Source organism: Lactuca sativa, chromosome 1, assembly GCF_002870075.4.
Source record: "Lactuca sativa cultivar Salinas chromosome 1, Lsat_Salinas_v11, whole genome shotgun sequence".
NCBI classification, from domain to species: domain Eukaryota; kingdom Viridiplantae; phylum Streptophyta; class Magnoliopsida; order Asterales; family Asteraceae; genus Lactuca; species Lactuca sativa.
Genome location: NC_056623.2, coordinates 118,843,478 through 118,856,367, shown reverse-complemented (window position 1 = coordinate 118,856,367; position 12,890 = coordinate 118,843,478). Strand labels below are relative to the sequence as shown.

The following is a 12,890-nucleotide window of genomic DNA, read 5'->3' as shown; positions in this document are numbered from 1 at the left end:
CGGACGAGTGTGGGTTCTGGTGTCTGGTGGGGTCAGACAGATTGTATTTGAGGAAGCTAATATGACTCGTTTCTCTACTCATCTAGGGGCAACCAAGATGTACCGAGATCTGAGGTTGAGTTACTGGTGCCCGTGCATGAAAAGAGAAATCGTTTGGTACATAGAGAGGTGCTTGACTTGCAGGATGGTCAAGGCCGAGCATCAGAGGCCTCATGGCAAGCTGCAGCCCCTGGAGGTTCCCATGTAGAAACAGGAGCAGATCACGATGGACATTATCACCAAGTTGCCAAGGACGGCGAAGAGATATGATGTTATATGGGTCATAGTAGATGGATTGACCAAGAGCGCCTGTTTCCTGGCAATTCGGGAGAGCTCGTCGGCTGATATGCTGGCCGATGTGTATATCCGCGAGATTGTCACTCGCCATGGGGATCCGGTCTCTAAAGTTTCGGACCATGATGTTCGTTTCACTTCCCGATTTTGGCATAAGTTCCACGAGGAGAAGGGTACAAAGCTGCATTTCAGTACAACTTATCACCCACAGACTGATGGTCAGAGTGATAGGACCATTCAGACCCTCAAGGATATATTGTGAGCTTGCGTTATCGACTTTGGTGGGAGCTAGGACTCCTACCAACTTTTGGCAAAGTTTGCCTACCATAACAACTTTCATTCTAGCAATGGTGTTCCACCTTATGAGTTGTTGTAGGGGTGGAGATTTCGTATCCAAGTCTGTTGGGGCGAGGCCGGTCACCGGTTTATGGGGCCGAACGAGGTGGTTCTGTAGACTACGAAGATGAATCAGCAGATTAGACAGAGGTTGCAGACTGGTCAGAATTAGCAAAAGAGTTACACCGACCGGCACCGATCCAAGTTGGAGTTTCAGGTCAGCGACATGGTGTTGCTGATGGTTTCACTTTGGAAAGGTGTGATCCATTTCTGGAAGAGGGGGAAGTTAGGTCTCCGATACATCGGGCCAGTCAGGTTGATTGTCAGGGTTGGCAAGGTCGCGTATAGACTAGATCTTCCAGAGTAGCTTAATTAGATACATAGCACTTTCCACATTTCGTAATTGTGAAAGTGCAAATTGGACGAGGATGCGGTAGTGTCGTTGGATGACATTCAGGTCGACGAGCGTCTGAATTACGTCGATAAGCAGGCGGCTGTTTTAGAAAGGGAGGTAAAGGTACTGCATAAGAAAGATATACCTTTGGTAAACGTATAGTCGCAGCATATGAGGGGATCTGAGTGAGCTAGTGGGAGTCTTGAGGCGAGAACGACTTTATGCCAAGTACTCGAAGTGCGAGTTTTGGTTGCGAGATATTCGGTTCCATGGACATCCTGTTATCCAGGATGGGATTTTGGTCGACCCGTCCAACGTCGAGGCGGTGATGCAGTGGGTTTAGCGGGGTACTACAGGATATTCATTCAAGATTTCTCCAAGATTGTAGTACCCCTCACTCATCTGACGAGGAAGGGGGTAGATTTCTGGTTGGGACCTCAGCAGCAGACTGCATTTGAGACTCTGCGAAAGCGCCTCTTCGAGGCGCCAGTTTTGACACTCCCTGAGGGAGTTGAGGATTTCGTGGTGTTTTGTGATGCATCCATCACTGGATTGGGGGAAGTACTCATGCAGAGAGGACGGGTGATTGCCTATGCTTCATGGCAAACGAAGCCGCATGAGATGACATATCCCACACACGATCTGGAGTTGGGGGCGGTGGTGTTCACCATAAAGACTTGGAGACATTACCTCTACGGGGTCCACTGTACCATGTCACAGATCACAAATGTCTGACGCACATCATGGATCAGCCGAACCTGAACATGAGACAGCGCATGTGACTGGACGTAGTCAAGGACTACGACTAAGAGATCCTTTACCATCCAGGTAAAGCGAATGTTTGGCAAATGCCTTGAGCCACAAGTCAGTTGGGTCGTCTATTAGGACGGCCTGTATGAGGATATCGGTTAAGTCTCCAATGATATGATTGATCAGAGAGTCTCAGGTCGAGGGAGTATGAGAGGAAAATTGGAAGATTGAGAGGATCAGGGGCGAGATCACGAGATTCGTGCAGGATAGTCATGGCCTATTGACTTGATGCAGCCGGGTGTGGGTTCCGGTGTCTGGTGGGGTCAGAGAGATTGTATTGGAGGAGGCAAATAATTTTCGTTTCTCTATTCACCCAGGGGCCACCAAGATGTACCGAGATCTGAGGTTGAGTTACTGGTGGCTGTGCATGAAGAGAGAAATCATTTGGTACATAGAGAGGTGCTTGACCTGCAGGATGGTCAAGGCCGAGCATCAAACGCCGAATGGCAAGCTGCAACCCCTGAAGGTTCCCATGTGGAAATGTGAGTAGATCATGATGGACTTTATCACAAAGCTTCCAAGGACGACGAAGGGATATGATGCTATATGAGTCATAATAGATTGATTGACAAAGAGCGCCTATTTCCTGGCAATTCGGGAGAGCTAATCGGCTAATAAGCTGGCAGATGTGTATATCCGCGAGATTGTCGCTCTTCATGGGGTTCCAGTCTCTATAATTTCAGATCGTGGCGTTCGATTCACTACCCGATTTTCGCATAAGTTTCACGAGGAGCAGGGTACGAAGTAGCATTTCAGCATAGCTTACAACCCACGGACTGATGGTCGTAGTGAGAGGACCATTCAGACCCTCGAGGCTATGTTACAACCTTGCGTTATCGACATGGTGGGAGCTGGGACTCCTACCTACCTCTGGGAGAGTTCTCCTACCGTAACATCTTTCATTCTAGCATTTGTGTTCCACCTAATGAGTTTATGTATGGGCGGAGATGTCGTATCCGAGTTTGTTGGGGCGACGCCGATCACCGGTTTATGGGGTGCACCGAGGTGGTTCTGTAGACTACAAATATGAATCAACAGATTAGACAGAGGCTGCAGACTGCTCAGAGTTGGTAGAAGAGTTACGCTGACAAGCGCCGATCCAAGTTGGAGCTTCAGGTCGGCGACATGGTGCTGCTGAAGGTCTCACCTTGGAAAGTTGTGATCAGTTTCTTGAAGACAGGGAAGTTGGGTCCCCGATACATCAATCCATCCTAGTTGATTGTGAGGGTTGGCAAGGTCACGTATAGACTAGATCTTCTGGAGGAGCTCAGTCAGATACATAGCACTTTCCACATTTCGTAATTGCAAAAGTGCATATTAGATGAGGATGCAGTAGTGTCATTGGATGACATTTAGGTTCACGAGCACCTAAATTACATTGAGAAGCCGACGGCTGTTCTAGAAAGGAAGGTAAAGATCCTGTGTAACAAAGAGATACCTTTGGTAAACGTATAGTCGCAACATAGGAGGGGATCCGAGTGAGCTAGTGGGAGTCTTGAGGCGAGAACGAATTTATGCCAAGTTATCAAAGTGCGCGTTTTGGTAGCGAGAGGTTTGGTTCCTTGGACGTCTCATTAACCAGGATTGGATTTGCGTCGACCCAGCCAAGATCGAGGTGGTGATGTAGTGGGAGGTCCCGAGATCTCCCTCGGATATAAGGAGTTTTCTAGGTTTAGCGGGGTACTACCCGAGATTTATTCAGGATTTCTCCAAGATTGTAGTACCCCTCACTTGTCTGACGAGGAAGGGGGTGGATTTCCAGTGGGGCAGTAAGCAGCAGACTGCATTTAAGACTCTGCGACAGTGCATCTTTGAGGCGCCAGTTTTGACACTCCCGGAGGGAGTTGAGGATTTCATGGTGTTTTGTGATGCATTGATCACCGGATTGGGGGCAATCCTCATGCATAGACGACGGGTGATAGCCTATACTTCGTGGCAACTGAAGCCGCATGAGATGAGATATCCCACACACGATCTGGAGTTGGGGGCGGTGGTGTTCGCCCTCAAGACTTGGTGAAATTACCTCTACGGGGTCTGTTGTACCATTTACAAGGAGCACAAGAGTCTGAGGTATATCATGGATCGTCCGCACCTGAACATGAGATAGCAGGTGACTGGACGTAGTTAACGACTACGGCTACGAGATCCTTTACCATCCGGGTAAAGCGAATGTGGTGGCAGATGCATTGAGTCGCAAGTCGGCTGGGTCTTCGATTGGGATGGCATGTATGAGGATATCGGTGGACTCTCCACTGATAGGATTGATCATAGAGGTTGAAGTTGAGGGAGTGCGAGAGGAAAATTGGAAGGTTGAGAGGATCATGGGCGAGATCACCAGATTCGTGCAGGATAGTCATGGATTATTGACTTGATGCAGTCGAGTGTGGGTTCCGGTGTCTGGTGGGGTCAGACAGAATGTATTGGAGGAGGCTAATATGTCTCGTTACTCTTTTCACCCAGGGTCCACCAACATGTACCGAGATTTGAGGATGAGTTACTGGTGGCCGTGCATGAAGAGAGAAATCGCTTGGTACGTAGAGAGGTGCTTGACCTGGACGATGGTCAAGGCCGAGCAATAGAGGCCGCATGGCGACCTGCAGCCCGTGGAGGTTCCCGTATGGAAATAGGAGCAGATCACGATGGACTTTATCACCAAGCTTCCAAGGATGGCGAAGGGATATGATTTTATATGGGTCATAGTAGATTGATTGACGAAGAGCCCCCATTTCCTGGCAATTCGGGAGAGCTCGTCGGCTGAGAAGGTGGCCGATGTGTTTATCCGCGAGATTGTCGCTCGCCATAAGTCTCCGGTCTCTATAGTTTCGGATTGTGACATTCGTTTCACTGGCCGATTTTTGCATAAATTCCACGAGGAGATGGGTACGAAGCTGCATTTCAGCACAGCTTACCACCCGCAGACTAATGGTTAGAGTTAGCGGACCATTCAAACCCTCGAGGATATGTTGTGAGCTTGCGTTATCGACTTTGGTGGGAGCTAAGACTCCTACCTACCTCTGGCAGAGTTCTCCTACAATAACAACATTCATTGTAACATTGGTGTTCCACCTAATGAGTTGTTGTATTGACGGAAATGTCGTACCCCGGTCTGTTGGTGCGAGGCTGGTCACCGGGTTATGGGGAGGACCGAAGTGGTTCCGCATACTATGAGTTTGAAGAAAAGTTACGCCGACCGGCACCGATCCAAGATGGAGTTCCAGGTCAGCGACATGGTCCTGCTGAAGGTCTCACCTTGGAAGGATGTGATCCGTTTCAGGAAGAGGGGGAAGTAGGGTCCCCGATACATTGGGCCATTCGTGGTGATTTCCAGGGTTGTCTAGGTCGTGTATAGACTGGATCTTCGGAGGAGCTCAGGCAGATTCATTGAACTTTCTATGTTTTTCAATTGCAAAAGTGCATATTGGACGAGGATGCAATTGTGTCATTGGATGACATTCAGGTCGACGAGCGCCTTAATTACGTTGAGAACCCGGTGGTTGTTCTAGAAAAAAGGTAAAGGTCCTTTTTAAAAAAGAGATACCTTTGGTAAAGGTGCAGTGGCTGCATTGGAGGGGAGCTGAGTGGACCTGGGAGTCGGATGCCGAGATGCGGGTGCATTACCCGGAATTATTCACCGCCGCAGACTTTGAGAACAAAGTCTAGTTCAAGTGGGGGAGAAGTGTAATATCCCGAATCTCAGGTACGAAATTTTAAATATTTTATACATCACATAAGACCTACTCGATGAGTTGGAGGCCCCAACTCGTCGTGTAGAAAGTAATCAGGCCACATGGTTTATGTAACCTACTCGAACAGTTGGAGGACCCCAACTCGACGAGTTGAGGCTGTGCAGGAAAACCCTAGTTTTTAGGGTTTACACCCTATTTAAAGGACCTTAAGTCCCCTTACCAGCCTCCCTTACCACCTTATCATTAAGAGAAACCCTAATTTGTGCATCATATCTCATTGTGTGTGTGAAAGCTTGGAAGGTGACTTTTGGTGCTCTTTTGGAACGAAACTCGAAGATTGAAGAGACTGGAGTGAGGAGGAGGCTATAGATCTAGCATCTACTCTTTTTTGAAAGCCATCTGAAGGTATAAAGTTGATACATTGACCTCTTATTGCTTAGATCTCCTCTTATGAGTGTATATGGTCGTTTTGGTGCAAAATGGAGTCATTCTAAGGCTTAAGCTTGTCAAGAGGATGTGGTTTCAGATCTGGACACCTCTAGGCCTCCATGAACATAAAGTTGCGCACTTTATCTACTCTTGGCCCTTCTCCATGCCCTAAACCTCTTATTAAGCTTAGTTTTAGTGTTTTAATCCCTTTGATGCCTTGTATGCACATAATGTTAGGAACTTTACATTGTATCTTAGTCCTATGGTGCTAGATCTATTGTTTGGGGCTTTGGATTTGACTGTAAAGGATTGAATATGAAAGGGCTAAAGGAACTCGACAAGTTGCTTAGCCAACTTGACGAGTTAGGTTGGGTTTTTCCGTTTTCTGGATATTGAAGGAACTTGACGAGTTGTCCTTCTGACTCGGCGAGTTAACTAGGGTCTTTCCCCATTTTCTAAAACACTAAGGAACTCAACGACTAGCTAGATGGACTCGGCGAGTTGGGTGAACATGGATCGTTGACATTAACTGTTGACTATTGACTTTGACCACGGTTGACGAAGTTTCACCTTGAGGGTATTTTGGTAATTTCGGAATTTAATGGAACTAGTCATATGGCGATTTCAGACAGTTGAGTTCGGAGCTGTGAGTTGGGATTTGATTTTAGCAGTTCAACGCTACTTGTGAGGTGAGTTTTCCTCACTATACTAACAGGTTCCAAGGCACCACGGCCGACCTTTTTGATTGTATCCTGATTATAGGATGATGCTATGTTAGTGATCCGTTAGATCGGTATCCTGGTTATAGGATGATGCTATGTTTAGTGATCTGTTAGATTGGTATCCTGGTATATAGGACGATGCTATGATTAGTGATCTATAGATCTATATGACTGTCTGTACATGCTAGCTAGCGTATGAGATTTATGTGATGATTATATGATTGTGGGTGGGTTGAGGCGGTCTTGCTTTGTGCTCTAGGCCAACAGACCCAGGGCGGTAAGGATAGACTGAAGGCCCATTATAACGTATCAGTTAGGCCGATGTCCGGAAGAATGGTCCAGACAGGCTGAAGACCCGGTAGCGCGAACCAAACATGTTGAAGGTTCTAAGAGTGGTCCAGATCGATTGAAGGCTCGGTGAGAGGGGCCTAGTCATTATGTAGACTCTATGTGCATGCTGTTTGTTATAATATTATTCTGGTTTGTATGACGTGGTATTTTGGGGGAAACTCACTAAGCTTCGGGCTTACAATTGTGGATTTTGTTTCAGGTACTTCAAATGATCGCGGGAAGGCAAAGGCTTGATCGTGCACCTCCTCACAATTTATGATTTTGATTTGTGGGATTCTCTTATACGAAACTATTTTGGAAACATTTTTTTAATAAGTAATGGTTTTGGATATCTGAAAAAGATTGAAATTTTTATGAATTTCATGAATGTTAGATAAACAAGTTACGGTAAAGAACGGCTATCCATTGTTGAGGATTGACGACTTATTTGATTAGTTACAGGGAGCGTGTTGGTTTTCCAATATCAACTTGAGATCAGAATATCATCAGATGAGGGTCCGCAAGGAGGATATTCAGAAGACGGCCTTTCAGACTCATTATGTGCATTATGAGTTCGTCATGATGCCTTTCGGGCTCACCAACACACCGGCAACGTTCATGGATCTCATGAATCGGGTGTGTAGGCCTATGTTGGACCAGTCTGTGATCGTATTCATTGATGATATTTTGGTATATTCGAAGTCTAGGGAACAACAAGAGGAGCATCTTTGGGAGATTCTTGGCGTGTTGAGGATGGAGAGGCTTTATGCCAAATTCTCCAAGCATGATTTCTGGTTACGAGAGGTCCAGTTCTTGGGACAGCTCATTATCCAGAATGGGATTTTGGTCGACCCGACCAAGATTGAGGTTGTTATGCAGTGGGAGGTGCTGAGGTCCCCATCTGAGATCAAAAGTTTTCTTAGGTTGGCTGCCTATTATCGGAGATTTATCAGGGATTTCTCCAAGATTTCTGTTCCTCTCACCAAATTGACCAGGAAGGGTGTTATTTTTGCTTGGGGGCCTGAGCAACAGGCATCATTCGATACTCTTCGCCAGAGGTTGTGCGAGGCTCCAAGTGCTAGCCCTTCCGGAGGGAGTAGAGGACTTTGTATTCTACTATGATGCATGCATATCGGGAATGGGTGATGTGTTGATGCTGATAGGGCACGTGATAGCATATGCGGCCAGGCAGCTGAAGCCTCACGAGACGAGATTAAGCACCCATGATTTGGAGCTCGGTTCGGTGGTATTCGACCTCAAGATTTGGCGCCACTATCTCTACAGTGTCCGATGTACTATATACACGGACCATAAGAGCCTGAGGTACCTTATGGATCAGCCGAACCTAAATATAAGACAGAGGAGGTGGTTGGATTTAGTGAAGGACTACGATTGTGAGATTTGTTATCATCCATGCAAAGCTAATGTGGTAGATGATGCCCTGAGTCGTAGAGCAGCGAGTGCTCCGATTCGAGATGTGTGTATCAGGATGATAGTGATGACTCCAATCTTAGATATCATCTGAGAGGCCCAAGCGCCCTGTGGGTTGTTGAGAGATGTTTGACTAGTCGCAAGGTCAAGGCAAAGCACCAGCGCCCTCATGGCAATTTGTAGCCTCTGGAGGTTCCTCTTTGGAAGTGGGAACATATTTCTATTGATTTTATTACCAAATTACCGAGGACTGTGAAGGGTATGGACACGATTCGGTTGATCGTGGATCGATTGACGAAGACTGCTCACTTCTTGGCTATAAGTGAGAACTCTTCTGCGGAGAAACTGGTTGCACTCAACGTTCGAGAAGTGGTGGCACGACATGGAGTGCCGACATCCATAGTATCCGACTGTGATATGCATTTTACTTCCAGATTTTGGAAGAAATTTCATGGTGAGTTGGGTACCCGACTACATTTTAGCACCGCGTATCATACGCAAACAGACAGGCAGAGGGAGCGGATGATTTGGACGCTCGAGGATATGCTACGTGTTTGTGTTATGGACTTTGGTGGGTGTTGGGATTCTTATATGCCCTTGGATGAGTTTTCATATAACAATAGTCATCACTCCAGCATTGGGATGCCTCCCTTTAACCTTTTACATGGGAGGAGATGTCGGACTCCTATCTGTTGGGGGGAGGTCGGACAGAGAGTGATGGATAGCAACGAGATAGTGATCTAGAAGACAGAGCAAATCCAGCAGGTTAAATAGAGTATGCTGATGATATGTGCATACCTACACATATATTTTACATCATATCTCAATGTTTAATGCTATATTTATGCTTATTATAGAACAAAAGGTACTTACTATGTTTAATATCTGTTATGTAGCATAAAATACATGCTCGGAAGCAATATGGAAGTTGGAAGCAGGAAAATACGAGCTTAGACAAGAAGAAGACACAAGAAGGATGTTGCTAGATAGCTTGACCACTTGATAGTATATTGGCCAAAATTTTGGACGACATTCGTGTTTTGAGAAAAGTCGGATTTCCAACCACCACGAAGTGGTGATCCCACCACGACGTGGTGAATGGAATCTTCGCGATTTTGGATGCTGGCTTGGAGAATACGGGATAAACATGAGGACCAGGACGTGGTGCCATTACCACGTCGTGGTGGCCAGATTTTTGGCAAGTATATATATCCGAACATTATGACGATTTAAGGGACTTGCAGGTGACTTTTTGGAGAAGCATTACGAAAATAACCTCTGGAAAACCCTAAGAAGAGGAGGAAACAATTGGAGCTCATGATTTGAAGAGACCAAGATGAAAACATCAATTTATTCGGTTTGATAATGTTTAGATTTATCTCTATTGAGTTTTTGTGTTTGACTTTTACCATGACTAACTGAATTTTGCTACTCCTGTTTAGTTAGATGAAACTTCAACTTATGAATTAGTTTAATTAATTATGGATTTGACTTGTTGGTATTGTGCTTGTGTTTGATTGTTAATACCTAGCATGCTAATATTTGGTTGTTTAGTTGCTTGAATTCATGTTCTGTGTAGCATAGTGATTATTAAATTACATGAACTTGACACCTAGTGATTTAGTGAATATTGAATTGCTAGAGCTAGGATCGACCCAATCTTAGATAAGTGATTGAAGTAATTGAATTTAGCTATGCTGGAGAACATAAATTATGACCATAATTATGTTCGCATAATAAATCTCACATAGCCTATTCATAATCCATAACTGATTATGTGTTTGATTGTGTGTGACCATGCATAGTTTTACATGAATTAGTTAAATATTAGTAAATTTGGACTTAAATTACTAATAATATAATATTAGGTAACCAACTTTGATAATCCATAATTGTTAGCTAACCATAAAGAAGAAGTGGATTCGAACTAAATGGGAGTGTTTTTAGTAATTGATTAAACCTTTGTTTAGTAATTAAGTTTTTCTGAACTTCCAAAATCAGATAAAAACCTTTTAAATTAATGTTTGATTTTAGATTAGTTTAGAGTAATTATTTTAGTTAATTAAATTCGTTCCATGTGTTCGACCCCAACTTACTTTACTACACTACAATATGACTTGGTACTTTTGTGCACATCATGTTTTTGGCGCCGTTGCCAGGGATCGGCTTAGTTTATTATTTATTTGCTTTAGGTTAATCGATCTTTTTTGTGGGGTAAAACCTGCAAAAAGTTAATATCCCAGCAAACTTTTTTTAGCATTGGTTTTTCTCTGTTTTCAGTCTTTATTCATTTTGTTTTTCATTTCTAGGAAGGTTTGCTTGTTTTTCTGATTACAGAACTCACGACGTGAATTTTTTAGATTCACGATGTGAGAAGTGTGATGTTTAGTTCTTTTTAGTTTTTAGTTTATTTTAGTTCAGTTTTACATTTTTATCCTTTCTGTTTAGCTTGTAGGAGTTCATGACCAAAGGCTCTAACACACCTTTGATGCCACCACTTGAAGATCCGGAGTCAGTTCTTCATAAAAATAAGAACAAGAACGCGAAGGAATATCACATGCCAAAGAAGATGCCATTGCAAGAACTAAAATCAACCTTTTCAAGGAAGTCGGTAAAGAAGAAAGGAGAGTCAAGTTCAACCCCAAAGGACAAACGAAAAGTTGAAGAACTTGGTCCAGTTTCTGATCCACACGAATCCGAATACGAAACCGAGTCAGAATTTTCACTATTTACAAGTGAACCCGAAAACGAGCCGGAAAACGAAATGGAAAACATTAGGAGATGTCCATGGGAGCTTACAAGAAGCAGAACCAAGAGGATGTGGGTCCCAGATTAGTCCAACCTGCAATACCTACCACTACCACATTCGAGCTGAAGGGGCACATCTTGACTTCACTGAAGGATATCCCATTTTATGGGAAAGATCATGAGGATGCTTTTAAGCATTTAGATGAAGTCAATGACATTGCGGATTACTTCAATGTCCCAAATGTCAACAGCAACACTGTCTTGCTCAGGATGCTTCCCATTACTTTCAAGGGAGCTGCTAAAGAGTGGTTAAAATCACTCCATTACTTTAAAGGGAGCTGCTAAAGAGTGGTTAAAATCACTTCCACCAGGTATAATCACCACTTGGGCTCAAATGGGTGAGCAATTTCTTGACCAGTTTTTCCCACCATCCAAGATAGCTAAACTCAAGAAGGCAATAGCCAACTTTGAACAACAGTCGAGGGAGTCATTATACGAAACATGGGAGCAGTACAAGGGCTTGCTCAGAAATTGCCCTCAACATGATCTTAATGTGCAACAAGAGATGTCAATCTTCTATGATGGGGTCAATGTTATGACATGACAACTCCTTGATTCTCAAGGACCTTTGACAAAGAAAAATCCAAGGGAGGTCAAGGAGCTGATTAAAGAATTCGCGAAGCACTCTCGTGAGTACCACAACCCTAGGCAAGATGGAATTAAAGGCGGTGGAGGTGCACAAACTGAAGAAATAGCAGCTATGTATGCTAAATAATATGGATCGAACGTTAACACAAATGGACCAATCAATTCATGCTATAAGAATTGGTTGTGAAAGGTGTAATGGACCACACTTGACTAAGGACTGCAATTCGGATGAGTGTGGAAATAAAAAGGCTCAAGTGTGCTACTCGAATGGGGACAAGGACGATGAAGACTGGAGGAAACTAAAGAAAGAGTGGCTGCCATATGAAGAATATAAGAAACATAAAGAAGAGAAGTATAGGCAGATAGGTCGAGGCTTCTACTAAAAGGAGCAACCACCAGCTGAGAGGAAACCCGATCTAGAGACCATGTTAATTAAATTTATGGAAGCTTCTGAAAAGAGACACGAGGCTACTAATTCTGCTGTTAATGAACAAAGAAATTTGGTAAATAATCATCATGCAATGATGGTAGAACAGCAGGATTTAATAAAAAATCAACAAGCCTCCATTAATAATCTTGAAGTGCAACTTGGTCAACTAACCACTTTGGTTCATGAGAAGCTATCCCCAAAAAATTCTAAAACGAAGGCCCAATCTCATGTAATGGCCATAGATACTGAAGAAGAGGCGATCTCTGAGTTCCTAGAAGCATTAGAAGAAGAACCACAGGAGCCTGATCCAAAGCCAAAGAAACCAAAGCTCGAAAATGAAGAAGTTGCTGGAACACCCAGTTCACGACGTGAACCCGATATGCTCACGTCGTGGGCTTTGTCTGAACAGAAAAATTACATCTTTGTTTCAGCCTATCAGCCAACTTTTCCATTTCATTCCCGATCTGCCCTTAGTCCACTGGAAAGAGAGCATATAGAGTTTATTAAGCACGTGAAGTGTATCCCGATTAATACTCCCTTTATCGAGTCGTTATCTAAAATTCCCGAATATGAAATTTTTTTACAAGACTTGA

The 12,890-nt window shown here is 44.2% G+C and overlaps 1 non-coding gene across 1 annotated transcript; it reads right to left on the bottom strand.

Moving 5' to 3' along the window:
• Positions 1-11,661: 11,661 nt before the first annotated feature.
• Positions 11,662-11,768, bottom strand: LOC111898430 (small nucleolar RNA R71). The gene has a single exon (XR_002852571.1). It is a non-coding gene; the product is annotated as a small nucleolar RNA R71 (small nucleolar RNA).
• Positions 11,769-12,890: the final 1,122 nt, after the last annotated feature.